General features: G+C 35.1%; 1 long non-coding RNA gene and 1 pseudogene across 1 annotated transcript in view; one reads left to right on the plus strand and one right to left on the minus strand.

The window, feature by feature from the left end:
• The window catches only part of LOC110597296 (uncharacterized), a 45,284-nt gene that overhangs the window by 15,482 nt on the left and 16,931 nt on the right, over positions 1–12,871 (plus strand). The window lies entirely within an intron of this gene.
• LOC144372929 (BUB3-interacting and GLEBS motif-containing protein ZNF207 pseudogene) lies at positions 4,133–8,479 on the minus strand (annotated as a pseudogene).

The following is a 12,871-nucleotide window of genomic DNA, read 5'->3' on the forward strand; positions in this document are numbered from 1 at the left end:
GGGAGCTTGAAGGTATACATTTGTGCAGGGGTCTACATGAAAGTTATTTTTTTTCTGTGAGTTCTCATAAGTTACCTTGTGTCTCATTTCTTAGAACTGTCAGGGATTTTACAGATTATACCACAGAAGCAGAGTGCACTCATTAAGTCCAGGGGAAAATTTTTTTCCCCAAATTTGAAAGACTTTTAATAATTTTTAAGTTTCCAAGAATAAAAACACAATACAGGTCTATATCATACTATATATTAATTGCTGTCGTTCAGAGGAAATGCTATCTGGCTAGGATGGTGTCTTAATACAGAAGAAGGAACAAACATAACCCAGGTTTGTTTTGGCCCCTCTTCCAATTTTATCTTTATCCCCTATAACACACACATAGACATACAACTTTTCTCACCAAATAAAACTAATCTTGATTGAAAACAAATGTGGATACCATTCATCTCTGCATACTGCATAAAACACTGCTCAGTAAGAGTGAGTATGAACTATGAAATAATCATTTCCAAAACCAGTTTTATATAGTTGTAACTTTGCCACATGATCCAATTTTAGTTTGGTTTCCTAAAAATTAGTAAACTACCCAGATTGACAGGTCTGTAACACCCAAACCCTTTTCTTCTATCACACATGTACTCTACACCCATACATACCACACAAGTACACAAAGACATACAATCTTCCCACTCTTCACAGGGCTCTACATTAACATTTGCTCTAATGTCTGAAAATATTAAAAATCACAAACATCTCCAGATGACCTTTCAACCTTGATGTCAATGTATAAGCTTAAGATTAATAACATATATCAGTACCCTGTGGCAGTTCCAATATTTATCTTATCCTTGAGGTTAAATTTAATAGTTTGAGGAGAAAATAACCAGTAAGATTTTCCTAGAAATGAAAGTGAAAATTTTGAAAGAAACATTTTATGCCTCCAAATTAAGAATGTCAAATTGTCAATTTACTAAGGTTCTATACAATAATATAAACTTTACTGAGGCTGTTAATTATGTAATATAAAATACTTTGTTTTTGTTTGTTTACACCATAGTCAAACGTGAATATTAATATAGAGCCTTCTCTGCCCAAAGAATATAAAAATTCTAAGTTTAATTAAATTTAGGGGCCTTCACCAAAATTGCTGAAAGTTTGGGGACATAAATATCCAACAGCCATAAAGCTGTGAAAGCCCCTATAAGGAATAAAATAAATCCTACTTGCCTCAGACTGAACAGGGCAACACTGAGACTCAGCCCCAGCCTGTCCTATAGCAGGACTATAGGAAGAATAAAATTTTAATTTTAGAAAAACATTACCCAATTAATTTAAAAGACATGTATTAAATTTAAAAAAAAATTTCCAATGATCAAGCAAGCAGAGGAGAAAAGAGCAGCTCTTTTATGTATTAAAATTCCATTTTGAGCCCATGTTTATTTTTTCTTGGGAAGGGGGATTTTCCCCTATATAAGTTTAATTAAACTGAGTTCAACACATAACTTGATCAATGGAATAGGTATTCTTCCATATCTAATGGCTAACATTGTGAGAGATTTCTAAAACACAAATTCAAATGAAATAATTCCAGCAGTCACTCAAAAATTGATCCTCATTTGCCAGTCTTATTACTATCACGAGTAGTAAATCTTATAAAATAGAAACTAGTGCCAGACAAAATGTTGTTTTTGCTTTTCTACAAAGGGTGATAAGAGGAGTAGATGAAAGAGCTAAAACTGCCAGTTCTATTAATCTTACAACTTCCTCAATAATGGCAATCACAGTGCCTTCCTGAATTTATCAAATCCCCAAAGTAGGAATGTTAAAATTCAATTTGACTCAACATTATCTACTACTTAAAGAAGCACAAGTCAAAAGAGTTATTTCAACATAATTTGTCCCACTCATGATTCAAGAACACTAAGGACCCCAGAAGCAGTTAGGTAAAAGGTATTTTCTAGAAGCTTAATCATCTTTAGGTGCATGAAAATTACAGATTACATACACTAAATTGGCATCACCTATGAGCCACATAACTTACAAGGTACAGGAAAGATAATGTACTTAGTTTCTTAAATGCCATGCATAACACCAGCAATTAATTCTTTATTAGAATTTTATCATTTGTTTAAATTTTTTATGCCTTTGGACCCCAGAGAACAATAAACTTTACTATAAAATATTAGTCTTCTCATAAAATGCAAATAAAGCTTTACACAATTTTTTAAAAAGGCCTACCAACTCTTATGAAGTTTGTGGATAAATCTGAACATGAAATCCTTTATTGACACTGATTTGGGAGAACATTTCCTATTTGATCATTATAAATGATTAATCATTCTTAATCAGGCCACTTTTACCTTAAATACTGTTCAACAAAGTGTTTTCTTTGGATGTATGAAAAAGAAGTGACCAAATCTAAAAAACTTATGCATATTACAAAACAATTTAGCTATGAAAACAGTGGAAAGGATTGTGGGACTGGCAAAAGCTTTCTTGGTGATAAATGGATTCTGTCTTTTCAAAGTATAGAATTTTTTGCACCTCAATGGTACCAGAGCACAGAAGCTATATCAGAAGAGCACAGCACCAGATTTTAAAAACCATTCAGCTTTAAAATACTTGAAATTATTTTGTTTGAAAGACTAAAACCTGTCACTTAAATACAAACTCTTCTGTAATGAGTAAACATTTAAATATATTTTCCTACAAAGTTAAAGCCTTTTTTGCCTTAAAACTTTATATTTTAACCTTTTGCCCATAACCTCAAAGTTATTTTAAGAAATAAACACTTTTTAGAAGCCTTAAAGTTAGAGAAACTCCACTTGTATTAATTGATAATTACTTTGTGGATTATTTGATACTTAAAGACATCAGGAAAAACAAAAAGTTCAACAAGGGCTATTATTACAAAAGATTTGTAACACAAAATACTGAATAATGGCAGTTATCTCTACAGAAACGTTCTCTATTAGAACACAATAATATTCAAATTTGCCAAGGATAAAAACAGCAAAGCCAAGTAGGCTTAATAACATAATGTATCCATCTAATCAAATAAATAATGTTACCTTCCAGGAACCTAATATATTTAAAAATTGTCAGTCCACCAATTACCATAAAACTACCCCAAGAGGCACAGTATTACACTTAGAATAACATATAATAACCCATTAACAACATAAGTAGCTATTACTGCATGCACCTAAGCTTCTAGAAGTTTGTACCTGAAAAGCTTCTGAGGTCCATGAAGTACTGAAATCTCAAAAATAATCAGCATGAAATTAATGGATCTGGCAGTAGGCTCTAAATAGCTCATGAAAGAACTATTAAGGCTTATACATTTTAAATATATATGAGATCTGATGACACCCAAGGGTGTGGAAAGGTGACAATATGAAGATTTCAAATCTATTGCATAAAATTAATATGTATATTTAGTGGAAATATCAACATAAAATTCTATATAAACTGTTCAGTTTAAAACATGCAGCTAAGAAACTATCTACTACTCAAAGAAAAGAATTCAATAATGTATCAAAACTGCATTGATAACTATGAATTTTATTATGTGGACATCTACTGTGGCATGCATCTGTACAAACCTTTCAGGCAGTGGTCCACAGCTGGGTTATAAATAAAAAGGCATAAATTTTTCTCTCATTTTATTACAATGAAGTTTAACAGTACAGAAAAGTCACATGACCTTCATGGGTCAGATTTCTTAAACCCTGCAACATGAGGAACTCTAAATATATTAAATATTATTATACATTCAGACTTCCAAACTTAGGTACTTGGAAACAGTTACAGCCCTCACCAAGCTAGGTTGGGGACATGAAGTCCAACAGCATCTGAAATGCTGTGAAGGCATAACTTCAAAAATAGCAATGTAAGCTTATAGAACTTGTCTTTATTATGGTGGTATGTTCATGTAATTCCAGCGCCTTCACAATTTAACCAAATTTACTATACTTCACTTCTAAAAACCTAGATGAAACATGAAAAAGAAGCCATTCAGTATAAATTGCAACCTCAGGAAAAGTTCCTGCTTTATTATTACAATATTTTTTCCATGTAAAATAAATTTCCAATAGTTCCTGATATGTGGGAAGATAATGTTTGTTAAAGTCACAATGAAGCCTTATTGACAGAAGCTCGGCTATGTAAACAGCACAAGTTGAGAAAAGGTTTAATCTCCAGACCTATTAAACAGGATGAAGCAAGATCAGTAACGGCCATCTTGCGACATTACAGGAGGTCTCATTCCCATTGGAGGTCAAGGAGGCCCACCTTGGTAATGGGGTACCATTGGTGGTCCCTGCCCATACGGTGGCATAGCACCAGGATGGTAACCTGGCATGCCTTGATGATGACCACCATACTGACCATGAGGTGGCATTGGGGGTCTCATTCCTTGCTGCTGTGGGATGCCTGGCTGTGGTGGCATCATACCTCCAATTGGTCTAACTGGTGGATTACCGATTGGAGCCTGTCCTGGTCAAGGAAGATAACTCTGATATTTAGGTAACTGTGCCCTTCTCTCTTCCAGTGATATATCCTCATCTGGATGGATCGACTTACTGGTTGCACTGGTGGTTGTAAGTGTAGGAGGCTTACTTTTTATTGAAGCTGCTGGTTTTGCTGCAGTACTATTTGTTGTACTAGTGGTTGAAGCTGTAGACTATGTATAAGCAGGGAATGTAGGCTTTGGGGGTTATGTAGTTGTTGCAGTGGTGCTATTTAAGGGCTTGAAATCTGTACCAACAGGTCCTTGCACAGCTGCCTGAGCTTGTGCTGTGCTAGGAAACAGAGCTTTAGAAGATGCAGACAGACTTTCTGAATTGGATGAAGCTGTACTTGAGCTTGTTACAGGTGTACCTATCTGTCCAGCACTGGGGAAAAGAGGCTTAGTAACTGGAGGCTCTGGAGCAGGTACTGTTGCTGTTGGTGCAGGTGGTCTTTAAGAATACCTGGTGCTTACACAGCCTGTGCTTTAGGTATTGGAGGAATTCCAGGACAGGGAATGGGGGGGCATACCTGGTGGCATACCAGGCATAAGAGGTAGTATTCTTGGTCCAGGTGGCATCATTCCACTCATTGGCATCATTATGTTTTCACCACAAAATGACTGGGTGAATTTTCTCTGATGATGCAATCCAGGTGGCATCCCTGGCGTAACTGGTGGCATTCCTGGCATCAGAGGAGGAACACCTGGCATTAGTGGAGGTATGCCTGGAGGCATTCCTGGTGCTCCTGGAACTGGTGGCAGTCCTGGATTAGCCATTGGAGGGATATAACAATTGCTGAGGTTGAACAGGCTGTGGTTGAAATAAAGTTGAGGCAGCAGAGTCATCATTATCATACTCATCAGAATCATCCTGTTGCTTCTTTTTTGACTCTCCTGTGTTTTCTGTTCAAGAAGTCGTCATCTTTCATCCATATCTTTTTCTAGAATACCTTTCATACCGTATATTTCCAACTCTATGTCTATTCTCCCAGGTATTGCATTCGGTACAACATCTATTGTCTCTTTATGTACCTGCATGCAATGAATAGCTAAGCCAGGTCCTGTATACAATTTCTTATGACATATAAGGCATTTAAACTACTTTGCCTTTTGGTGCTGTATAAGGATCTTCTCATCATCAAATCTATATCACAATACCAGCACCACGGCTTCAGCTGCTTCTTCTTCTTGTGACCCAGAGCTGCGTCCTTTCGGAAAATTAAAGGGAGGAGAAAAAAGCAGGAAAAGGAGGAAATAAATTGCTCATTTTTCTGACCCAATGACTGTGTCCCACAGGAAATCCAGGGGTAGATTTAGTTTCTGCAAGTCAGAGCAGATCCACAGGAAATAGGGAGTGTAACCACATTTGAGCCATTTGTAGAGATCTTTGCTGATATATTGTAAACAAGAAAAATTATGGTGAGGGTCTGTGGGAAAGCTTAATGAAGATGCATTTGTGTATGAGGAGGTGCCACTATAGTATTTCTGTTTTAGTGCTTGAAATATATTATTGCATGTCCTTCTGGCCCTTTGAGTTATCCAGATGTGTTATTTTTACCAATGACTTGGTGCTTCTCTCTTGAATCTATAAAAATCTTTCTTTGGTCTGAATTTTGGGATTTTAAACAAAATATAATGTGGACAGTTTCTTTTTGGCCATGTCTATTTGGCCTTCTAAATCCTTTCTGTGCCTGATTTTCATCTTATTTTCACAATTAAGGATTTTTTTCTGATGCAAGTTCACTGAATAAGTTTTCTATGCCTTTAGTCTGTATCTACACTCCTTCCTTCAAGACTTTAGTTGCAATTGGTCTCTTAAGGTTGTTCTAAAATGCCTATATATTCTTTTTAAAGTCTCTCTTTTTTATTATATTAGGAAAGTTCTTCATCATCCACCTTGTCTTCAAGACTTAACATTCTTCCATCTACCTTATGTAGTATATTTTCAGTACATCTCATTTGGACTTTATTTGAGTTAATAAACTTATAATTTCCAAATTTTCTGCCTTTTCTCTTCAGAAACTCTATTTCATTTTGGAATATTCTTTCAAAACCTGGTTTTCCTTCATTAATTCATGTTTTAGTCCTTTAGTTTCTTAAATTATTTTCACAATAAATTGTTTGAATTCTTTGCTCACCATATCCTACATATCAATGTATGCATAGTAAGTTATTAGGGATTTAAACACATTGGGTAGTGTGTTAGTGTCTTGCTTTCTCATGTTTCTTGTTTTAGTATACAGAGGTTTGTACAGATGTCCAAATAGATTTCTCTTCCCCTCTCAAATGTGGGTCATTTTGTTCAGCAGATTTCTCTTCAGATATTCCTTGAACAGAGTGTATGTTCTATTTTCAAAGCCCCTACTCATTGACAGAAGTGCTAGGATTACTTATCCAAAGCAATTTAAGAAGAAAGAATAATCACCAGTAATATCAAAAAGTTAGAAGCTAAGCACATGTTGACTTACAACCAAAGCAAAAACTTTTTTTTAATGATCTCTACAACTCAGGTAACCAATGAAGAAATGGTAATAATAAACAATGTCCAAAACTTAGGCATTAGTGGTTCTAAAATTAATACTGAAATACACAAAAGGTGAAATGGAAAAAAAAGAATAAGAAAAAAATATGAAAAAGAAAAATAATGCAAATACAAATAAAAATAAGAAAACAAGTACAAAGAATATTAAACAATTAAAAGATGTAAGGGCTGGGGATATGGCTCAAGCAGTAGCGCACTCCCCTGGCATGCGTGTGGTCTGGGTTCGATCCTCAGCACCACATACAAACAAAGATGTTATTTCCGCCAAAAACTAAAAAGTAAATATTAAAAAATTCTCTCTCTCTCTTCTAAAAAGTATTTAATAAATAAAAGATCATGTAAGTTAGAAAGTGAAAAACAAATGATAAGAAAAACCACTTAAAAATTCAGTGCCAAGAAAAACATGATTTCCTTATATGATGTAATTCAAATATAGCCAGTTTCTTATCCAACTTTTATTTTTAAGATTAACCATTTTGGGGGTGTTTCTGGAGAGTAACTATAGTTGTACTTGTTTCTTCTTAATTCAACAGGCCAGTACTGGTTGTGGAGTCTTGAATTTTGAAAAGTTACTTTCCTGCCTACCAGGAAATGCTATAGGACCATTTTTCTACTGGTTTTTACGTACCTGGGGATGGGACTCTGGCTATAATAGGAGCTATCAAAAAAACTCTCATACATGAAGCTTATGGGTAATCCTAGCACTTCTTTAAGTCTGTGCTGAAAATCCCAATTCCAGACTTCTTTTAGTGAGCTCAAGGTCATGCAAGATTCCAAGTCTCCGTACTGTTGGTTTCACTTTCTTTAAGCATAATAGAGATGGACTGCATGCAGGATCTGTGCTTGGTTGGGGGAGATGCAGGAAATAAGCTTTTCACAATACCTTTCAAAGCATTCCAAAAATGTTTTGCCCCACGGAATCACACACAACTCATTATCTTTTCTGTTACTAATCTCAAAACATCAGTTTTAACAGGAAGATATCCCCACTGCCTTTATTCTATACAGTGGCCAACCAGCTCACCATACTTTCTGCTGCCCAGAGTTTTCAACACATCTCTGTTAATCTGGACCAGAAGGGTGGGTATCCACAATTCCAGTAAAGAGAGGCAGTCCCTGTGTCTTGGAGATAAAATATACAGGAGATGCTGATATTTCAAAGACAGAGTTCCAGCAATGTGCAATGGGACCTTTCTAAAGGAGAAACTCCCTTGGTGAATGACCAAGGAAGTGACTATAATTGCTTTAGTTCTTCCCTTACATGCCTCTGAGCACAGTGAAATGGCTAGACTCTGGAGATCAGCTCTCCTCTCTGTAGATGGTAGCAGCAAGTTTTCTAAAAGAACCAATCATGACACTCTTCTTACACATAGTTCTTACAGGCACATTTAATTGAAACTCACCTCAGTTTCTATCACTTGGATGACCATGTAACCATGACTTCAGCTTTACAAATCTCTCTACAAATCTGTGTCTCAGTTACTATTGTTGATAGATCCTGACATGTGTTGTGGATGCTTGCTGAACTGCCAAATTCATGTCATTTTTGGGTCCTGGAAATACAAGAACATAAAGGCCACGGTTTCTGATCACCCATCAAGCAAGTCTAGAAAAAAGGACCCCAAGTAAAGGAGTTTCTTGAGTAAGAGCTCATGATTTTGCTGAGAACAATCTGCAGTGCACCTGTCCTCCATTGACATCTCAGGCAGAATCCAACTGGCTGAAACTCGTTACTGGAATTTACAATATGATTTTCTTAACTATAGAGCGTGTGAGCCTACCAGAGAAGAGATTCCACCTAGACAATTTTTCCCTGAAAACTGCTGTAGTTACATTCTTTTATGAGATATATTATTACACTAAAAAACATATTTCTGGGTCTTATCTGTTCATTGGCTCTCTGTAATTGCACTCCACTGCATGCCCCTTACCAGTGTTTGTGCAGACACACATCAGTTCATTTGACTCAAATTCAGGGTGCAGTCAGTAACCACTGTATTCACCTACATATATGATTTTTACCATAGTATAATATTTTGTAATTTTTTTCTTGAGTGGGAACTGATGCATACTCTACCCTCATGTATTTAAAAAGAAAGAAAACTTTTTAAAAACCAGTTTACCATTTTATTAAACTAGTTTTCCTATCAGTATAAGTTTCACCAAAAGAAATTTAGATTTCTGTAAGCCCTTGATTTCCTGAATAGAACAGTAGGAATATGGTTTCTTTTCTACTTGATGTGACATAATTTAGTCTCTCTAACAAAATATCTTAGTTCAACACTAAAAACTTATAATTAGAATGTTTTAAATGTTTAATGATGTGTAGCAAGTGTATATATACATATATGTGTGTATACTTACACTTTGTACATATTATATAATATATATGTTAATATATGGTAGAAGTTCCTCTTATTTTTAGTGGTAATTTATGAGTGTAATGAAGTTACTTTCCTGATAGAAAAATGCACATCAGTTAGTATGCTGTTGGTAGTTTTCTCTCTCTTTTTTTCATTATTCTTTTAGTTGTCAATGGACCTTTTCTTATTCATTTATATGCAGTGCTGAGACTTGAACCCAGTGCCTCACACATGCATGGCAAGCACTCTGCCACTGAGCCACAACCCTAACCCTCATGTTGGTAGTTCTCTATTGTCCTTCTATCCTGGTTGTATACAGTTAGTAGACAAATGAATATAATATTTGGCTGATTTGCAGAGGGCATATGACACTCTGATATAAAATATTTCAATTTTAATGTGTACTTCTTTAGTTTTTAACTCTAATTTATTTCAAATTTGTACAATTAGGTGTCTCCTTAGAATACTGATTAGGCAATCTTCCTATAGCTCATTAGTGATATTATTTTTTACCCAAGTATCTCTCAGATTCTTTCTCAGAATAGTGTTGGTCATTCATTTGGTGATGCATATCAAAGATGAAAAGATGATGTAAATGGACATATAGAAGGTAAGAACCACTCATTATAAAATCATTGGATATAATTCTTGTTTAAAGCATGATCACTAGTATGATTTAATAGTGGAAGAAATGAAAATAATAAATAGTAAGATGATTAAAATAATGTATCTTATCAAGTTGCAACCACAGGGTAAGTTGGAGTGGTCCTAGAGGAGCTGAGTTATTAGGTCCATTTCCAGACCTGCTTAACTTAGAGGAAAGTTGGGTCATAAGGAAGGAGAGGAAAGAATCGAGAATGAAAAATGAGAAAAGACTGTAGGCAACAATAACAACACAAAAGGAAAAAATAAGCATGTGCACATTGATCATGGCATGATAATACATTCCCTGGAAAGATTATGACTTCTAATACAACTACAAATTTGGGGATAAGATAGGGAGAATTTTAAATAGGTAAATTAAATGGCCAGGTACATGTTGCATGCCTATATTCCTAGTGGCTCTGGAGGCTGAAGACAGAGAATTTTGAGTTCCAACCCAGCTCAGTAACTGAATGAGGCCCTCAGAAATTCAGAAAGATCCTGTCTCTAAATAAAACTTAAAAAGGGATGGGGATGTTGTTCAGTAGTTAGACATCCATGGGTTCAATACCCAGTACCAATAACAAAATAACAAAGCAAAAAGAAACATCAAATAGACAAGTTAAGTTAGAGGAATTGGTAAAAGATTAAGCATGCCTAAGAACTCTCAAATTTTAGTGAATCATATGTTGGGGACCATGTACAAAATATATGTTCTGACTCAGCAGGTCTTTGGTTTTACATCCTGAATACATTCAAAAATGCTTTCAATGCTCCTTGATCCACAGACCACATTCTAACTTGCAAGAGCAGTTGAATGAACTACCCTTTAGAAAATCTAAATTAAGAGCCATTGTGTCTTAGTTCAGGGCATAACCATATTAAAGCATAAATCTTGCTTTGTTTTTTACTATGTCTGTTGGCAAAGGGGAAGAACAAATAGATGGATACATAGAAATTGTATTTGTTAAAGAAGTTTTTAGCTGTAAATGGAAAAAATGCCTTTATATTATTTATTTTATGTGTTGCTGAGGATCAAACCCAGGACTTCACATGTGTAAGACAAGCACCCTACCACTGAGCCAAAATCCATATCCAAGAAATTGTATTTTTAAGATACAGTTACTGAATTAGGAAGAAAAAAGTAGTGGGAAAAGTCTAAACAACAAATGTAAAAAAAAAAAAAAAAAAGAGAATCAAGACCACAGATCTAGAGATAGGTTTTGAAAAGCAAAGGGAGAGGTAGTGAGGAGAGAATAAAATTAGCTATGTAATTTTTAAGATAATAATAAGAACACTCATAGAATGCATTTCAGCTGGTTTCAGTATATTTGCCTTCAAACCAAAGTGAGAATTACTGATCCAGAGATGGTTTTAAGCAGGGAAAAATGTTGGAATTGGGGAAACCAGCCACTATTAACTTCTTTGCTCCATAACTAATAAGCATAGGGAAGTATTTATATCAGTAGTTGAGAAATCATTAGGATACTTAATAAGCTTATTTTTAACTTTTTAAAGAAACTAATGAACTGTCTTCCTGAATGATGACACCATTCACACAAATGATATATGAAGATGCTAGTCTCTCCATATTCTTGCTAATGCTGGATGTTTTCTACCTTTTTTATTGTAGCAGTCACATGGGCATATAGAGTCATCTTGTTGGTGTGGTTTTCTATGTCTTCCACCCCACCACCTAATCAACACTATTAGTCAGGATAGGCTAGGTTATGCTGTGGTAACCAGCAACCTCCAAGCCTCGGTGACTTCAAACCACTACATGTTGCATGGCTAGTGATGACTACAAATGGTGAGGAGAAGGAGTGCTCAACAATGGCACTGAGGGACCTAGGCTGATGGAAAGTTCTGGAGGGGGGAAAAGGCAGACTGCTGTGGTTTTAACATCATTGCCAATGCTCATGGTAAAATTTAATTTTCTTTGTAACAGAGATTGCACTTTTGAGAGGTGGGATCTTTAAGAGATGATTAGGACAAAATGGCACCACCCTTGCCAATGAATTAAGCCTTTTATTGCAGGATTGAGTTTGTTATTAGTGGACTCTTGGTGAAAGGATGAGTTTGGTCTGCTTTCTCTACTTTCCTTTCTTCCATGTTACAATGCAGCACAAAGGCTCTGGCCAGACACTGATGCCATTCTCTTCATAGTCTCGAGGACTGTGAGAAATTTTTTTTCTTCTTATAATTTACCTAGCATGTAATATTCTGTTATAGCAATTAAACATGGGCTAAGACACAGACCACACCAGTTCTAAAAGCTTCCGCCTGACAGTGACAAAGTCACTTTTATTCCTATTTCACTAGCTGGCATTTCACACGGTCACCATTAACTTCAAAAGCAGTTAAATAGGTCATATGAAAAAAGAAAATTACTTTGGAAAAACATAATAATGTGAAAACTTATATAGATATATTTTAATGTCAGTTCAGAGTAGTAGGCTTTTAAGTATTAGGCTTTCACTGTTTTAAGTGTGTATTATTAGGACTTTAGTTTAGAAGCAAAAAAGCTTACTAATAATCATAGGTATGCTTTAAAGTTAAAAGTTAATAATAGGTCATGATACAGGTAGTCAAGTTGCATAGACTAGTACTTAGTGATTGAAGTGAAAATGTAAAAGCTTAATCATGATTGGCAAAGGTTACAGGAACATATTTTAAACAATGTGTTCAATATCTAGTGAAGTTAATATATGTCAGAAAAGATTGCAACTCTTGAAAATTATGTAAATGAAAAAAGTTTTGGGCTTTGATGCTATTCATTAACTACATGTATAAACACCTGTAAAAAAGGTATAAAAA

This window comes from Ictidomys tridecemlineatus, unplaced genomic scaffold (genome assembly GCF_052094955.1).
Source record: "Ictidomys tridecemlineatus isolate mIctTri1 unplaced genomic scaffold, mIctTri1.hap1 Scaffold_191, whole genome shotgun sequence".
NCBI lineage: Eukaryota > Metazoa > Chordata > Mammalia > Rodentia > Sciuridae > Ictidomys > Ictidomys tridecemlineatus.